Raw genomic sequence first — 18,778 nt, 5'->3', positions numbered from 1 at the left:
GACAAACACCTAAGAGCACTGACAGAAAACTTTGCTACAACCGGAACAATGGACCATCTTCATCCACCATGGAAGACATATCAACATACTGTGATCTGGGATGACATCTGACAGTCCCTGGATTGTAAGGTATTGCTCTAAGTAGTATTAACATCTAAAGTATATTAAAAATGACAATATGGCTCTCTGTGTCCACAGTAGGAAAAATAAAAAGAGATACAGTACATGTCCAAGAGAACGGCAAACTGTCTAGACAAAGATTGCATTAAGAGTACAGCACATTTGTGGAAGACACTGATTAACAAACCCTTGAGAACTGCAATTTTCACAAGGGGTTTAATTATTGCAAATGCAATGCCATTTTTCTGTTTTTTATTGATAGGCTTTACGGTGAACATGCAAATAATTCACCCCAACCTATTTCTCTCCTTTACATTTCCCCTATCTTTCCTTACCAGATGTACAATAATTTCTCAGTCTCCATGGGAGAGTCATAACATGTATGTTTGTCAAGGGGCATGTTTATGTGATATCCTATAAAACATATTGGTGGCAGGGGTCACTTCAGTCAATTGGAGTCCATTCATCCTTCTATCCGGGTGCTCCAAACCAATATGACAAAATGGCTGTTTTCCAGCTTACATTACCCTCAGGATATGACCTGCACTCATCTATACCTCATCAAAGCCAGACTACAGGCCTCTGCATAATACACACTTTCAACACTAACATTGGAATAATGGGAAAGGACTAATTAACCTTGGCTGAAAGAGCAAGCCCCTGGAGCAACAGCTTTACAACAGGAGCAATACTTTTTAATTGTGCCCAAGTGGCAGCACTTAAAAAAATAACACTATAGTTTGACCTCAATTTTTATTAAAACCCTTAATTCCTGTTTTATTTTGTAAAATAAGAATGCAATGTAACTTGTGGTTTCGTTTTAATGTGATTCGAGTGTCAAGGAATGATGTTTAGAAGCTGCTCAGTATTTTCAACTAGACACTCTGAGCTGAACTTCACATCTTCATTATTTTACATGACAAAAAAAAAATGCTTTGTTTACATCTAGTATTAAGATGTATTTTTTTTTTTTATCAATCTGATTCCAACTGGGGCGGTTCATTCCGCTGTGGCGACTCCGGATTAATAAAGGGACTAAGCCGACAAGAAAATGAATGAATGAATGACTCCAACTGGACAACACAAAATGAAGAGTTCAGATAAAAAAGTGCCATATGCAATTTTCTTCTAAAATGAATCCTCCTGTTTATGCGTAGTGATTTTACTTTGAAGGCAGTGAAAATAGTACATTCTTTGCCATAAAATTACAATTTTTAAACCTACACACAGGAGCCTGAGAAAAATTGTAGAAAGAAAATTTGAGATGGCATTTAGATATTTTTTTTGGCATCTGAAACTTAAAATATTTTGAGGTTGTTACCTTTCATTTGCCTTCATTTGTATACTGTCAAAACTTCCTTGACATTGTATAAAGCCTAATGTTGTCAAAAAGCCACAATAGACTGTCTACACTCTCATAAATAAAGGCACGCTAGCTGTCACTGTGGTGGTACCTTTTTAAATTTTCAGGTTCACTTATGTACCTAAATTGTACACTTTTGCACTTAAAAGGTCCACCATGATACCTTAAAGGTACCGCAAGGTATACTTTTGTCCTTTATGTGTACTAATATGTACCTTGAAGGTACATGTGTGGACCTTTAAGGTACCAAAGTGTATCATTGGAAAAGGTAAGGTACCACCCTATTCTGAGAGTGTACTGACCTAACTCAACTTGTGAACATTAGTGGGATTTGTTATGAGAAAGAAGACCAAAACAAGTGTTTACTTTGCAGCAAAATCATTGCTATCATTTCATTGTAGCAATACATATTTATTGTATGTATATTTATAGATAGATTAGGGGTGTAATGATACACTGAAGTCACAGTTTGGACTAGGGGTTCTTCGTAGATGAGGGATGAGAACAGAATTTTTAGGTGTGTCAAGATAAAACAGTTACAACTTTTACACATATAGTTGCACTCATCACTGTCAGTCCTGGCCCACAGAGAGACAGCTTCACTTGCTTTAATGGAACATTTTATCAACAGCAATGGTGACTCATGGAGCCTCTCAATAGTTTTGAGAGGGGTCTGGATGCAGACCTGGTGGAGTGCAATCTGAGCTGCATCCAATGCTTTTAAATGGGCTCACCTAACCCTACCCCTAACCCTATACTCACAGTGACATCACTAGCTTCATTGAGTACATTGTATCTGACATTGCATCACTGAGAGATCCAGTCTCAGCTTGCATCATAAAGGCTGCAAAAAGGTACTATTAATAGTTTCTGGAAGTAAGTAGCTAAGGCCGAGTTAAAACTGAAAACTTAATTAAAAATTAAAATTACAATTGTGTATATTTTACAATATCTGAATTAACTGCGAAAACCTCCTGAAACTACTAGAGTCTACATGAATCACATGATGATTGAATATTTTTTACTTTCGTCATCGCAACTCTATATGGCTCTGTTTCAGTCCAAATCAGAAGGACTCAGAGGTGGGACAAGCATTGCAAGCTTCTGTTTACAGTAGCACGTTGGCATGACACAGAAAACATGGTGGAACCACTTTTGAGCCCTGCGTATTTCATTTTTAGACGCAAAGATGCATCTATTGTAAATGGCTTCTAAGTTGTTGCAATGCTTTAGTTTTTTCTTTTTTTGCCAAACTCCATTGTCTGGCACATCTGGACTGACTGCATACATCATCAGAGTGTATGAACCAAACCGTGACCCCCTTACTGTGACAGTTCGGGATGAAGACATGTAACATTACACCCCTAACATACCAAAATTTGTATTCTCTTGTTTGTGTTTGTTCATTGCTTTACTCACTTTAAATATATGTTTTTTTATAGATTTCTATTTTATGATTTTGCTGTTTGCAGAAGTCAATGTTAGCATGCTTTAATTAGCTATTATTGTCTTCTGAGTTTGCAATCTGGACTACAACATTGAAGGAAGTGACATGAAACAATACAATCATACTTTGTTTAACTGTAATTTCTGCATGGCTTAATTTGTTCTATGAAGCTGAGCCTCAGACACAATTGGAATTTCTTCACTTTGTGAGTGTAACCAGCATATACAAATCCTTCATATATTCAATCAGATGAAATGTGAAATAACAATGAATGTGATTAACGTTGCTATAGACCATGCATTTTTGGGACGAGGTGTTCATAGAGTAGAGAAAGGTATATATAAATAAATAAGGTCTGAATAAATACAACAACAAGAAATGGATTTGAATACATGTTATTACTAAGCAGAAGTATTTATGTGTCTTGGCTGTCCCGTTCTGTTTTGATTCGCATATTATTTGCAATAATTTGGAAAAAAAAAAAGTGGTTTTTAGAGATCACAGGCTTTCCTTCAGGCCCAAACATGCAAAATGCATAAACATGCCAAACTGAATTAAACAAACTAATATGGAGTGTGTTTACAAAAAGAATCTACAGTATGGTAACAAGTTCCATCATTCCCGCAGAGTAACAGAACAATGGAAATAACAACTGTTGTTTCTATAGGAAACCAACCTCTAGTCTGGTCAGTTATTTGGAAAAACAATAAACATTTCATTTTATGCTGTTTGCTTTGGCATGAAGGGGGATAAGACATCCTCCTCTTTATGCCAAAGTAAAAGGCTCATCTCTCAATGAACATGCCCTAGTGCACATCCACTAAATTAAGGTGTCACACTGCCTACTGGAATGGCACAAGCTGAAATCTACCTGTCTCCCATCTCCAGGAAATATATTACTCCCATCAGTTTACTTCTGTAAAAGGATCTTGATATTTTTAAGAGGAAGAAGGGGAAAGCATAATCTCATTATACTTCTTATAAAAATCTCATATATGCTCTGTGGGCAGAGCAGGTGAAGATGTATGAGGATTTTGCATGACTGCAGGGTTCACCTAAATTAAGGCCTGAGAAATTAGGTGATTTCTGGACAGTGGGGATAATCTTCAGCTTCGTAAAGCTTCTGGAGAGTTGATCCCATCTTTGAGGGGTTAACGGGTCCAAAGCTTTATCCTTTTATTTTTCATTTAATCCATTTAGCTGGCTTGGGTTTCTGTATTTTGCTGCTCAACACTTGTAATATCCTTGAAAACAGCAACTCTGGTGAATATCCCTCTGTACAGTATGTAGAAGTCAAAAAGCGGATGATTTTTATTGAAGCTTCAAATTGCTCCTGCAGAAAGCTATGCAAGTCTCAGCAAAACTGAAATACCCATAATTTAGAAACAGGGCAACTTTAGCAATTGTGTGCAATATAGTGTAATAAAAGGTTCTGTTGCCCATCTTATATGGCAACCTAATAACAAAGTTCTACACACCCCTCACCTTCTAAATGTGTAATTTTTAAAAGCAGTTTTATTGTCTAGAAATTGTTTCAGTCAATGCTATAATATTCCATTAAGTCCATCAGATTATATCCTAAAATGAAGTATTGATGCACAAGTTGTCCGTGACATTTTAGTGATGTGTGGAGAAGACTGGCTTCATGGACAGAGGTTTTAGGGGTGTTGATTTAGAGAGGAGATTGAGAAGGATCTGACGCCGTGGAGGGGTAGGTATTAGAGCGGCCTGCATGAGTAATCCCGTTGACCCCCTGAACCCTCACCCTAAACCTTGTCTGCTTCTGAGCAGCCCACAATCTTTACAGTTCAGTCAAACTACAACATAAAAAGGCTTACCTCGCCAAATCCATGTCTCTGACAAACATGAGCATGTGCATGTCTGCCTGAGAAGTGTATGATTTTGTAGAGACTTTTAAACACGTCAGATCACATTCCTGCAATGTGAAACTTAATTCTAACACGAAACACAGATTAACATGGTGATCAAAGCGATCTGTTAATTACATTAAAGATCGCACTCTACAAAATAAGAGCATAATTTAGTTGAAAATGCCATACTAATCTAAATAATTAACAGTAACTGTATAGATTGTTATTTGGTATGAATATGTACACATTTGATTAATCAGAGCCTTGATTTCTGCTTTTAATGTTGAAATTTTAAACTAAATTTTAGTTTATAGGTTGAATTTTTTAATTTGCCTGGCTTGATCATGTACAATACAGTAGTAAAAAAAGAAAAAAAAACTAAAAAAGAAATAACATTTAATGCACTGACAATATAGGTTTACTATTTTCCTGCAGATTGTATTGTAAAAATTTTTTCCTAATTTACAATTGGACAAGTATATTAAAGTGTCTGTAGCCTGTAATTTATGGGTGTTTCATTAATCTGTTCACTGACAACATCTGGTGTTAAAATATAATAGTTAAAGGGATAGTTCACTCAATAATGATTATATCCTCATCATTTATTCCCCCACATGTGGTTTTAATTCTTTATGAGTTTTTTTTTCTTCTGTAAAACACAAATGAAGATATTTAAACAAAAAATGCTGGTTGCTGGAACCCAGATCAACTTTCATAGTAGGGAAAAATAGTATACTTTGGTCATGCAAATTATGGACTCCTAATGCTTAATTTCACTAACTACATCACTTCTTTTACCTGATAATAATCAGCTTGTATTGTATAATATAATTGTTGGCACACAAAAGTATAAAAGCAATGCAGTCACCATGGGTCACGCTGATCATTCAGACATTACAAAGCATTATCCTTGTTTAGTCTTGCCGTGCCTTTTGATCCTTGCCTTGCTTCTTTCATTCTTTTATGCTGTTTGCTCCCTGCACTGAACTCTTTGGCTGTGACCATGACTACTCTGGATTACCCTTATGCTTATGTTTGTTCCTGTTTGACCATTGCCTGTCTGACTATTCTCTTAATAAATCTCCACGTGGATCCACACGTCCGTTGTCAAGCGTCAACCATGTTACAAATATAGTACATGATATTGTTGATCTATAGGTCACAGTTTCTTCTCATTATTTTTTGTTCAGTTAGTTAGTTAAAGGTTTAACCTTATGATTTAAATTACACAAATACTTTACAAATAAAAACATTTGGGGTGTGGGATGTGCTGAGGTGACATGATGGGATTTTCATTTTTGTTTTCTTTTGCAAAGCTTTCTGCACAACAACAAAATCTATGAAAAAATATAATAGAACAAAGTCGAATAAAATACAGTAACAATTGATCTGGGGTGGGTAAAACAGCATTTAAATAAATAAATAAATAAATAAATAATATTTTAATCCTTGTATCCTTGATTTGAACTTGTGAAATATTTAAGACTTTCACAATGTCTTTGATATTTAAAGCATTGGGGATAGCCCGTATTATCTAAACCAGTTTTCTAAATATATGAAGACAAAAAAAAAAAAGTCTTCTCTGCCCGTTTCCCCCACACGCGTCCTGGTTGGAGATTAATGAGCTGCTCTGGCCTGACAGCTTGCATGTCTGTGCTAGAGAGAAGAGTGGGCAGACGCTTGATTAAATGGAGGGGCCGTGCGTGTTTGTGTATAAGCATACAAAGACGTGATCCAAGCTCGTGCAGTGATAGAGACAGCATTGAGAATGGGGGAGGTAAATCTGAATGAGGATAACACACCTACAATTCCCTCCCTACCATCGGGATATCCATCATTTAATCTACTTCAGCTCAGGGTATATGGGTAATATTTCTTGACCTGTGATTACACTAACAGCCTATTGTTTGAACAGTGAACAATACCATTACTGTATGTACAATACCATCTGTTTACGTGATGTAAAGCTCTGCAAAATTTAGACAGCACACTTTGAGAAACCAATTTTAAATAATAGCAATAAGGAATAAGGTCTTTTTTCATTTATTTTTGCTCTGCTTGCTCATTTAATGTACCAGAAAGCCTGGTAAGATACATTATTCAATTAAAGAGTTCTTCTTAAACGTTATTTATGGTGACAGGTAATTCAGCTAATATAGATAAACATAATAACAACACAAGATAAAATATATATAAAAATAAATCTGTAGAAATTGCTTTGTAAAATTGCATATAAAGTTCATAATTTGATGGCATTTTGTCATATAGAGTGAACAAGGAAGATCAGCAGTCTTTTAAAGATGTAATCTGTATTTTTGCAATCATCAAATAGTAGTGGCTTATGAATTTTGAATATTTTTGGAGGCTAATAATAGGAGATTATTCAATTGCAGTCTGTACATCTGGATCAAGCCTGGTATAGAAAGTTACAGGTGTGGATCATAGATTATGCTGTGATTCAGATAAAGGTCAAAGCTGTGGAATAGTACACTTACAATCTGTTGATTCCCTGCAGTCCAGCGTGGCAACTGTCTGAGCTTTCACTGTCAAAGCGAGCTAGCTGGCACTAGTAAGTGACTCATTGAGATGTATAAATCCCATGTGACACCAAAAAAATAGATGGCTTTTGGCAAGCTGCCCCATACCATTTTGTGTGCTGCTGGTTAATTGGACTGCCCCACTTCACGTTTTCCCTATGCACTACTATTAGAGGCTACATAAACTGTAATTATTCAACTACTAGTTGGTTTGCAAACTTCGCAGAAACTTCAAATCTTGAAAAGAGAAAAGAGAATGTAAAAAAAGAGGAAAAACTGGCATTGATTATATTTGTACCACGTCTAAATCTAGATTTTTTTTGTCTTGATGGATCTCTCAGTAATCTTTCAGCTATGCATCAGCATGCAGATTGCTATTGATAATAGTTTTACATTATGTACACAACTCAAACCCTTTGTTTCCACTGTCGTAAGCTGTGGTTCCAGCCAAAGCATTATCAGTTCAGTCCAAGTGCAACTTTTTGTGATGTGTGGATTCATGCTAGTGGACTGGCTGAAGGGTATGCAGTTCATAAAAAGGAAGAAGGTGTTGGTGATGATGAAGGTCCTCTGAACGTTTTCTACCTGTTTGCGTGCACTTCATGCTTCTACACACCAAGCTGAGTTCTTTTTTTGTTTCGTTATGCTTGTGTATACTCCAATACGTCCCTCAAAAAAGTGGGCTGCAGTGCTTAAACTCAGAAAGGCAAGGCTGTTTCTCCATTCAACAGCTTAGGCATCGGCCGCTGTCCCAGAGATGAATAAATTCAGATAGTTTTTGAAGGGTTTTCCTCCAAGAGGTCCAAAATAACCCACATCCTACTAATGCAGGGTAACTGGGTCAGTCATAGAGTCACACGTAGGGCCACACATAGTCTAAAGCTCTCTAATTTTTCACATGCAGAGAGATGAGCGTGTCAAGTGAAAAGAAGGAAAACAGGGATGGTGTTCATATTGTACACCTATTTAAATACCTAAGTATTTAATTTGTCAAAATCAAACTATGCTATACTGTATAAATAACACAATGAGTAGTGAATAGTAAATATATAAATAAAGTAATGCAATATGTGTTACTTTTTTTGTATTTTTTTCCTATTCACCCCTCCAAAAAATGTACTCACCCTCATGTTGGAAAATTAATAGTTTTTAAGCTTGGAAATGCTAACGTTATCATTTTTAGCGTGACTCATATCCAAGTGTACAAAATGTATCAAAAGATGTTAAAATTCATGTTGTATAGAATAATCTTTATGATATGATTTTTTAAATCTACTTTTTTTTTGTTTACAGTGAATGACGAAGAGCAACACAAACATTCTTTAAAACCTCTGATTTGTTTATTTGTTATGTAGAGGAAAGGTTTTAATCCAGAACAAACTGAGGGTGAGCAAAAGATGAACATATTACTTGAGTAACTCTTATAGCCAATACATTTAAGTCATCTTGCAGATACGTGCTATAGATTTAATTAGTCATCTCCAAGTTGTCTGTGGTTTATAAAGTGCTAAGGGCCGTGACACACCAAGCTGACAGTCAGCCATCATTTAACATCGGACATTCTGTGAGCTTCTGTTGGGCCAGTTTTTGCAGTGTGTTCTGCATGTCGGCTCTAGTCTATCTCACATCGACGGCGCTTCATCCGATTCAGCATGTTAAACCCACGTCAGGCCCTTTGGCGAGAAAGGCCTTCAGTTTAATTTAGTATATGAGTGAAGCGATTTTGATGAATGTGAATGAAGACAGTAAAGACAGAAGTCTGTTCTAATGTCTTGTCATCTTACCTGAGCACTTAAGTATGTGAGCATTTTTAAAACAAAATGAGCTGCCCCGAATGAAGAACAGTTTTTATAATCAGAATAGTCAGCACTTTTTTTATTATTTATGGTTTCTGTATCCACAGTCCTAGTTTCAGTTTCATTTGAATAAGAGATACAGTCTGTTTGTACCTGCTGATATAGTCAGTTGCTGCCCTACACGTAGGTGCAGAATGCAGATTTGCAGTTATCTGCAGTTATTTTGTTGTCTTCTATCACATTTTTTGGTAGATATGCAGCTGACATGATGAGACAACACAGTCAGCTTTTGTCGCCGCTAATTAGACATTGGCTTGGTGTGTCATGGACTTTATGTAGGAATATGGTTTAGGTAGAAGTTGTAGATTTAGAAATAATGGGCAATACATGATTATAAAAAAATAATAATATATGATAGTACTGATAATTAATAATACTAAAGCAAACAAAAAAAAAAACCATGCTTGACAGCAATTTCAGTTTTTTCAGTCAATTTTCTTTCTCCATATTGTTGTATTTATATTGATATAAAAGTGTATATTGCATAAATTAAGCTAATTTGAATCTACATAAAGTGGTTATGCTTGGTAAGACAACGATTTGAGGAATAAACTAGTTTTGTAATATATGTATGTTTAGTTCTAACATTTTCTTTCATTTAATTTGCTTAAAATTGTGGGTTAAAACTAGCTGAAAATATGATTTGAACTCATAAAATAACATATGTATCTGTATGGGATAATTACAATGTATGGAGAAAGTCCTCTACAAAAGATGCTGAGTGTGGCCCCAGTGAAGCGATGTTTTGCTGATGTAATAATCACGATTTCATGCACTGATGTTTTTCACCTGAAAAGTAAGAGTGTTTTCAGCTGCAAGATACCATCCTTTCCATAAGGTTAGTTTTCTTCCAATTTCAGTTTTGTTGCAGCTTTTCCAGTTGTCTTCTGTTTGATATGTTTATTTGTAGAAAAAAAAGAAGCAGTAGGTGCAATCAAGGAAAAGGGATCTATCAAAGGACTCGGCTCTTAAGAACAGTGCCAGGGGAAGACGGGGAATTGTGGATCTGATTCTCATTGCATCATCTTCAGAGAGTTTGAGGTCTTGTGCTTTGTGGAAGGCCTTGTTTTGAGAGTCATCGCGTCATCTGCCACCAGGATATCTGCAGCGAGAGACAGTAAAGAGAACAGAAAGGAGGTAAAAAAAAAAGGAAGAGACATAGATGAGTAATTGGTTGGGTGCATGTGGGACACAGGAGACACTCTGTGAAGTGAGTTCGCCAGTGATGTAAAGTGAGTCATGCCTGCTTGGGTGGTTGTTTGTCCAGAAGAATCCAAAAAAGGAGGGTGACCACCCTGCGCTTGTGAGTTGGCCATCATCCACACTAAGATTAGGAGCGACAGCGGTCGCCGCTTGGGGTAACACCATTTTCAGAATCAATTAAATACACACCACTGGAGAATGCTCATCACCTCATGTGATTAATGTCCACTACCTAAATTCCTCTCACACAATACTATTGAGCTGCACCACTGTCAACACCAAAGGTACTCACGGATTGCAGTATTTTTGTATTACAGTATGTCATTGACATAATCAATGACATAATCTATTTTTAGACATATGTATGTTTACGTTTGTCTAAAAATTAATCCCCTTCCCTCTGAAGTGATACGAAATGCAGCAAAATCATCATTGAAACTTCACCATATAATTTTATAACTGATTGATTGAAGCAACGCCTGTGTTTTTGATAATTTTCCTAAAAAATGTTGACCGCCCAGATTATTTTGTTGTATAAACATCTGAACATTCAGCAAGTTAAAAGACAGAACAGAGCCTCTGCTTTGTAAAAAACAGAAATTATTAATGTTGAGAAAAACCTGGTCAAATTCATAACAATGACCAAAAGCTTGGACATTCATTTATCGCTTGGTGGTTTCAACTGATCCTTAATAGTGCCCCCTGCCATATAACAGAGAAAGCATGAAAAGCCAAAAAAATGTTGTCAGTGGTGGGGAAGCATTTTGTTATACAGTAAATAACAAGAAATTTTGCCAATTGCAGGAGATGAGCGGACAAATAAATTTTACACCCAATTTTTCTTAACAGGTAAAAACAACATAGGAACACAATACCATGAAAGGACCGATGTAAGTGGGAACTTCTGCAGGCTCACTGTTCTTAATAATAATAATAATAATAATTATTATTATTATTAATTAATATTATTAATATTAATATAAATATATAATTAATATAATAATTATTATTAAACTGAATTGTATCAACATTTACAGGCGTTTCAAATAATATATTATCAAAAAATAGTGCAGGCTCATTACTCGATTTGTGTCCATTATTCCTATAGTTTCATGACCAACCAAGACATTACATTTAATTGCTTCAAACTATTAAAAATGTCAAAATACCTTTGTTGATCCTAACCTTAACCCTAACCCACATAGAATATGTGCCTGATGAAAACAGCAGAAAACAGCTAATTAACACAGATTTTTGAGCCTGTTATTTAATTTATGTATTTACTTGTGTAAAGGAATATATACTTGCAATTATTTGTTAATTTCAGTAATATTATAAAAAAATATGCATTTCTTAATTATTTATGAACAATACAATTTGTATTTTTTTTTGTCTTTTTATATGATGCATTATTTGAGATAGACACTGTAGCTTTGTTTACAAAACAAGTGCTTAAAAATAAATAAAATAAATAAATAAATAAATAAATAAATAAGGTGACACAGTGGCACAGTGGGTAGCATGATCGCCTCACAGCAAGAAAATCACTGGTTCAAGCCTCGGCTAGGTCAGTTGGCATTTCTGTGTATAGTGAGCATGTTCTCCCTGTGTTCCTGTGATGTGGGTTTCCTTCGGGTGGTCCGGTTTCCCCCACAGTCCAAAGATATTTGCTATAGGTGAATTGGGTAAGCTAAATTGGCTGTAATGTATATGTGTGGTTTGAGTTTGTAAGGGTGTTTCCCAGTGATGGGTTGCATCCGCTGCAAAAAACATATGCTGGATAAGTTGGCGGTTCATTCTGCTGTAGCGACCCCAGATTAATAAAGGGGCTAAGTCGAAAAGAGAATGAATGAATGAGTGAATAAATAAAAAAATGAATAAAATAAATAAATAAATAAATAAATGTAGATCATCTTTGAGCTAAAAAAAACTAAACAGGAAAACTACAGGAAACTGTTAATTTTTTTTTTTTTTTTTTTGGCCGGAGATACAACAAGCATTATTGATGATAATCAATATGTTGAAATCGTCTATAGGTATGCAACATAAATTAACGTTAAGAATATTTCCCTTTTCCTCTTTGCTTATTGCTTTTTTTTGTCCACCGCCTTTTCCTTCCAGCCATTTCATTTGCAAAATGGGTAATGACATGATTTTGTTAGGTGTTAAATAATGGCACAAACAGAAGTAAAAGGTCAGCCAAAAGACTGTGCGCACTTTCTTAATGCCAGCAGAGAGTTTGCGTTGGCGCAAGCTGTTAACAAATCTCTCCCATAGTGGGTTGGAAATATTTATTTATGTAATATGTCATATTATATTTGATTCTGACTGGTTTTTAAAATAAATCACACTGATGGAAAATAGTTAATCACCAGAAACCCAAGCTGAGCTGTTAAAGTCGCAGTGCTGTGCTGATGCTTTGAGACATAAATAAAAACATACAAACCAGTAAGAAATATTTACAGTATGTTTGATCAGCTTTCTCAAGTCATCCTCCATTGACAGATCCAGACTTTGTTGATGGCTCTTAATTGAAATAAATGTATACAACTTTGTTCAAATGGTCTAGACTATCTTTCAAACAGTTAGAAAAACAAACTGAACCATGCATTTATGTATTTAAGAGAGTTCTTTTATATATATATATATATATATATATATATATATATATATATATATATATATATATATATATATATATATATATATATATAAAAATTAAAAAAAAACATGGCCATTGGCAGTTCAGATCAGGATTACAGTCTAAATGCTATATTATCTGAATTCAGTGGTGTTGTATCCAAAAGGTAGGGCTTGTAGTGAAGGCTACAGCTGGATGATTCATGCTTCCCCACACTTTCCTGCATGTGGGTGGGCCATTAGGCAAAAACTTCTGCTTGGCATGTACAGTAACTGCTACTTTAAGAAAACAAGCTCTCAGTGTACAAAAAAAGTCCCATTCCAGTCAATCAAGTTGTAAGGGGGTTTGGATACATGCAACATACTCTGGTTTGTTAATATCCTCTCTTTCGTTTAAACAGCCCCACAGTATAATAATCACTGTCTGCCATATGTGTCTAATACATCAGCGTCCGCTGAGAACCATGTGCTGCCGCCTGTCTCTCTCTCTTTCTCTGAATGTGGGTGTGTATGCCATCCAACACTATCAAAATGTCTATTATAGTAATTTTGGTGTTGTTTGTGGTGTATTAAAAATCCCCCCAAAAATGACAACAGTGTGAAGTGCTTGCAAACTTTACTTGGCGCACTGTAAATCATGGCACATGTAAACCTTTATACACATACGCTTTACATTCTCTTCCGAATTAGATGTAATTATTTTTGATGAAATCTGCATCATATAATTTAACTCGTTATTTTGTCTTTTTTAAATGTACTATAACATGCTTTGGTTTTGTGGTTCCTACAGTTTTGATTACTAGAGCTTTACTGCAGTATTAATACTACAATATTATCATAGCAAAACCATGTTTTTTTTATACCATGGGTTTTAAAACCCCCAATATGTACCAACATGTACCATGTTCCTAAAGTGTTATCATAGTACGAGACTCTTACTATAATAAAAATAAATAATAAAATTGGGATTTCATTTCCCTGAAATTTAGTGCTAATGTGTATGCCAGACAAAGGGGTTATTTAACAACGTGAAGTAGGCACTCTCTGAATTAGGAGTATATTTATGATGCCTAAAATCTAGTTCATTGGTATTTGAGACAGAACAAAATAATAGACCAGCATTTTGCTCAGCGATGTCGGTCAATGAGTTTCAAATGCAATGGCACTTAAGAACCTCAAAGTCTAATGTCTCCCTATCTCTAACCCAAAACAGCACTATTACATCTGAATGTCAAAGGTAACCAATAGCACTAACCACCCATGTTATCCAGGGGGAATTGGTGAAACCGATTAAATGGATCTCTTCAGAGTTAGAAATTACTTGAGGTTAGGACATATAGATATTTTTTTTTATCCCTAATGCTTTCATAACCATTCATTTCTTCAAGCAATTGCACATGTGAAATTCAATATCAGACCATCAGAATAGTTTCTGTGTCGAGAATGTATTCATCTACAGAAGTATCTATGTAAGACTGAGCTCAGTTAGCGTCCTCTGTGACTACAAACTTGAGCTTTTCAATGTGACCCACGGACAGGATATTACCATTAAAGTGGGAATTTTGTTTTTATCACTGGCAATGAAGAGTGCAGTGTAATGGAGGAGATGACTCTCAGAGAAGCTTCTAAGCCAGGTGCTAGCATCTGAGCTTGCTGTCTCATCAATAATTGACAGCATCAAACCAATCAGAACAATTTGCTCCCCACAAAGCGAAGTGCTAGAGCAGGCTGGAGGTGCTTAATCATTAATGAGGCAATTAGTTGAAACTGTTACACCTGGCCCAAGTCGTTTGCGGAGTGGCCGCTTGTCTGACGCTACACCAGAGAACTCTCAGAGATATCAACTGACAAGAGTCCTAGCAGGGTCATTTATTGACAAAAAAGAGTGGTGCCTGATACTTCTACAAAACATTTCCCTTAACTAACTTGTATGTGTTTTGCTAGATTTGTGACAAGAGACAATCTTACAGAGAAGACGGTCCTGTTTGATGATGTTTTAAAATGAATTACGTGACCATATTTTTTGTGGTAGACAATCCATTGACCCAAGATTGATGTAACTGCACTCAAACATGGTAAAAAACAACAAAGCATTCTTTTGAAGTTTGAAATTTCAAGGCTTTAGAGGGAGATTCAAGTTCTAAGAGGTCCTCCTGGAGAGAGTCATCGACTGTCCGTATTGGAAGATTTGATGGATAATCAATTCTTCCTCCCTGTCAGCTTTTTTAAGTTCTTGAGAACCTCTTGGAGAACTACTGTAGTCTTGATTCAATAAGACGAAGCAGCTCTGGCGCCAGAGCATTTTTGTCTGATGGTCTATCTGACCTATGGAGGTCACATAAAATGTCCTAACATTTGATGATTGATGCTAGATTATCATCTATGTAGATTCAAGATGGTCATAATCTTGTGGTTTTTGTCTTAAGACCACATGTTAGTCTGAGTGGGTTTGGTCCTGGTCTAGAATTGGTGTGGTAAGTGACTTTAGTACACCAAAAGCCTTTTCACGATGTGGTTAACCCTGGGCTATTGTCAGTCTTAACACCAAGTTTAACCTAAATCTTATTGCATAATTTAGAAGCTGAGTTAGTAGAGCATGAGTAGTACTGCTTTTGTTATGTCAACCAGCACTGCTGTGTCAAATGTTTAAACCACACTGTAAACAAACAAAAAAAAAAAATTCTGTAATTTTACAGTTTATTTATGGCATTCCAACTGGGTAAAATAACAGCCATTAAATTACAGAAATTTACTGTAAAATAAGAAAATTAAGAAAATAAAAATGTACATAAATTTCTGTAATTCAAAGTCTGTTATTTTACAGTAAATTTCTATAATTTAGCGGCGTTTTTACATTTTGTTTAGAAATAAACTGTAAAATTAGTTGAGTTTTTTTTAACAGTGCAATGTTCGGCTTGTTCCAACATACTGTAGGCTCATTATAAAAACGTAGTTCTAGATACATTTCTGTAACTAGTTTGTCCAGTTAGCATGCCATGTACTTCGGCGGATTTAAGATGCAGAGAGGAACTTACCTCTGGGGGTTAAGTCCAGTGAAGAACGGTTCAAGAAAGCAGGTAAGACAAAAACGGAATCCAAAAAAATAAAAAATAAACGAGTAAACAACAGGGTAAGAATGTGATAAAATCTGAAAACGTGATAAAATCAGGTGAGGGCTTTTCTTTTTCTGAATTGCTAATTAAAACTGTCGGTTGGGTTTAGGGAAGTGGGTGTTCGGGTCAATCTGTGCTTTTGAAAACACTATTGGTTGGGATTAGGGAAGGACGAGGATGGGTCGGTCGATTGGTCAGACAGTCAGTCAAACAGTCAGTTGACAGCAGCCTCTGGATTTACACAAGAAGACCAGGCATAATGGCACTTGTGCGAGAAATATAAGATCTCAAAAAGTGTACACCGCAGCCTCTGGTGAATTCACGAGAACAAAAACTGCAAAAAACTAGCTCCTGGTACGTTTTTAAAATGAGCTTGGGTTGGTTTGTTCATATTCTACCCAATATTAGGTTACAACAACTCATATTTATTTAGATTACTATTTTTTTTTTAATTTGCATGTATTTCTTCCCATAGCATTATGCTTTTTCTTTGTTTCCTTTCATGATGTATGTGCACTTTTGAAATAATCTACAATTATATTATAATTGACTGCATGTTTTTTCTTTGTCCAGGCATAATATTGACATTTGTGATGACACTGGACAAATGCAGAATGTTTAATGATCACTTCTCAGGATTATGGCTCTCTGTGGAGCAGATAGATGATAAATATTTGCACTCTGCAAATGTGGCACCCCACTTTAATCAGTGCTAAAGCCAGGACCTATGTGATTTTAAATAAGCATGCAATTAAAATTGTAAATCAATATTTATCAAGTTCACAAAAAAAAAAAAAAAATCAATGAAAATGCGGGCTGTGAAAACACCTTAATATGCAAAAGTATTTGGATGTAAAATGTGAAAATAAGACGTGATACATTTTAAATTAGTGTTGAAGTGAATATTTTAAACAGCCCCTTGTAGTGTCAACTGTATTATTATTTGCATAATCATAGTATGAGTATGCAGTTATTTTAGAGCTAGGAGACCTCCAAGAGTATACTGTGTTCACAGACGGACAACCCAGACAAGAAGGCTTACAAACTTAGACACAAAATCATACTGATGAATTTAAGTGCATTTTTTTCATTCACATACTAACACACAAAGCAGAGATTTTAAAACTTACATTACTCACTCACTTTCCATCTGTTTATGTCCTAACAGCTTAGAAAGTGATAATATTTCAGAGACAAGCAATTTGTCTGTTTGCACCATACACGACAGAAACTTTTAAATAATAGAGCCATTCTGAATTGTGCAATGCGCTCCCAACAAAATGGTGACAGTCTAACTAGTTCAAATTAAACATTTGCTACGTAATTAAAAGTACATGCTGAGTGACTGATATTTGTTGGTTTAGTCACCGTTCTATTTGGTCACAGTTTATTATTATTATAGTCTATTGTTGATTTTCAAACTACATGTTTGCTAGCTCATTTATGTTCAAGATCTGTGGCAAATTAGACTATGGAAGCTATGAGGCCAATGGGCAAATTTGGCCAGGATTAAACCCCTAGTCCGATTTTTTTTCATCACAGAGAGTCAGGACTTGGTTTAATGTCTCATCCAAAAGACGGAGCTCACTAAGCAGTATATGGTCCCTATCATTATACTTGGGCATTAGGACCTACACAGACCACAGGTTGAGCGCCCCCTGCTGGCCTCACTAACAACTCTAACTCACTAACTCAAAAGGCGCAGCCTTGATTAGCTTCCGTGTGCGACCATGTGAGAGTTGCAGAGAGGTGGCTAAGAGTTCATTGTGGATACGTACCTTGGTCTAAATTTCTGGGAGACCAAAGAAATATACCTAGGAATTTGTCTGGCTGGTTTTTGTCTGTAAAACGAAAGCTACAGGGCAGTATGGCTCTCTGACAGCTTCTGTTCCTTTGTGCTATCAGCTGAGCGCTTATCCCGTTATGGATGGCTTTTCTGGTGTTACCAGTTTGCCACCTAAGCCAGTGGATTTGGGATGCAGAGTTGAGAGGACCACGATGACAGGTTTCGATTCTGGTGAAGAACATTTTCAGAAACCAGGCCAAACAAAAGCAAAGCAAAAAATAAAAAAATAAATAATAATAATAATAATAATAATAATAATAAAAAAAAAATCAACAAATAAATAAAATCTGAAAATGTGGTAAAATTCCACATTTTATTTTTTTTCTAGGTTGCTTTTGAAAGCACTATTGGTTGGGTTTAGGAAAGGGGGCGGTGGGTCAGTCGGTCAGTCAGTTGACAGCAAGATGGTTGGTTGAAGATATATATGGTTGGGTATCTTGTGGATTTACCAGATAAGGAAATTTAGGAAATTTGAGATGATCAAAAAGTGTACACAGCAGCCTCTGGTGGATTTGCTAAAACAAAAACTGCAAACAGATGTAGCTTCAGGTATGTATTTTGCATTCTCCAATAATGTAGACCTGGAAATGTATCCACAATGAGCATGGGTTGTGAGAGTTAAAGTAACTTGAGAACCCCAGTGGGAAACACCCACACACTTTCTCAGTTTAGCATTATCCAATTGTCATAGCCAGAGCACCCAGAGGAAACCCACCTGAACACAGGTAGAACATACTAACTCAGCACAAAAGGCCTCCTGGACCTTAAACCAGCGACCTTAA

General features: G+C 35.8%; 1 protein-coding gene across 1 annotated transcript in view; it reads right to left on the bottom strand.

Annotated features, from left to right (window-relative positions):
* Positions 1–6,831: 6,831 nt before the first annotated feature.
* The window catches only part of mafa (MAF bZIP transcription factor a), a 179,275-nt gene continuing 167,328 nt past the window's right edge, over positions 6,832–18,778 (bottom strand). Inside the window, exon 3 of the mRNA XM_021467572.3 lies at positions 6,832–10,296. The gene's annotated coding sequence lies outside the window, so the exon portion shown is untranslated. The remainder of the gene's footprint in view (positions 10,297–18,778) is intronic.

The sequence above is a fragment of the Danio rerio genome, chromosome 18 (genome assembly GCF_049306965.1).
Source record: "Danio rerio strain Tuebingen ecotype United States chromosome 18, GRCz12tu, whole genome shotgun sequence".
Lineage (NCBI taxonomy): Eukaryota > Metazoa > Chordata > Actinopteri > Cypriniformes > Danionidae > Danio > Danio rerio.
Note: the sequence above shows the minus strand (reverse complement) of the source record. Positions and strands in the feature narration are given on the sequence as shown.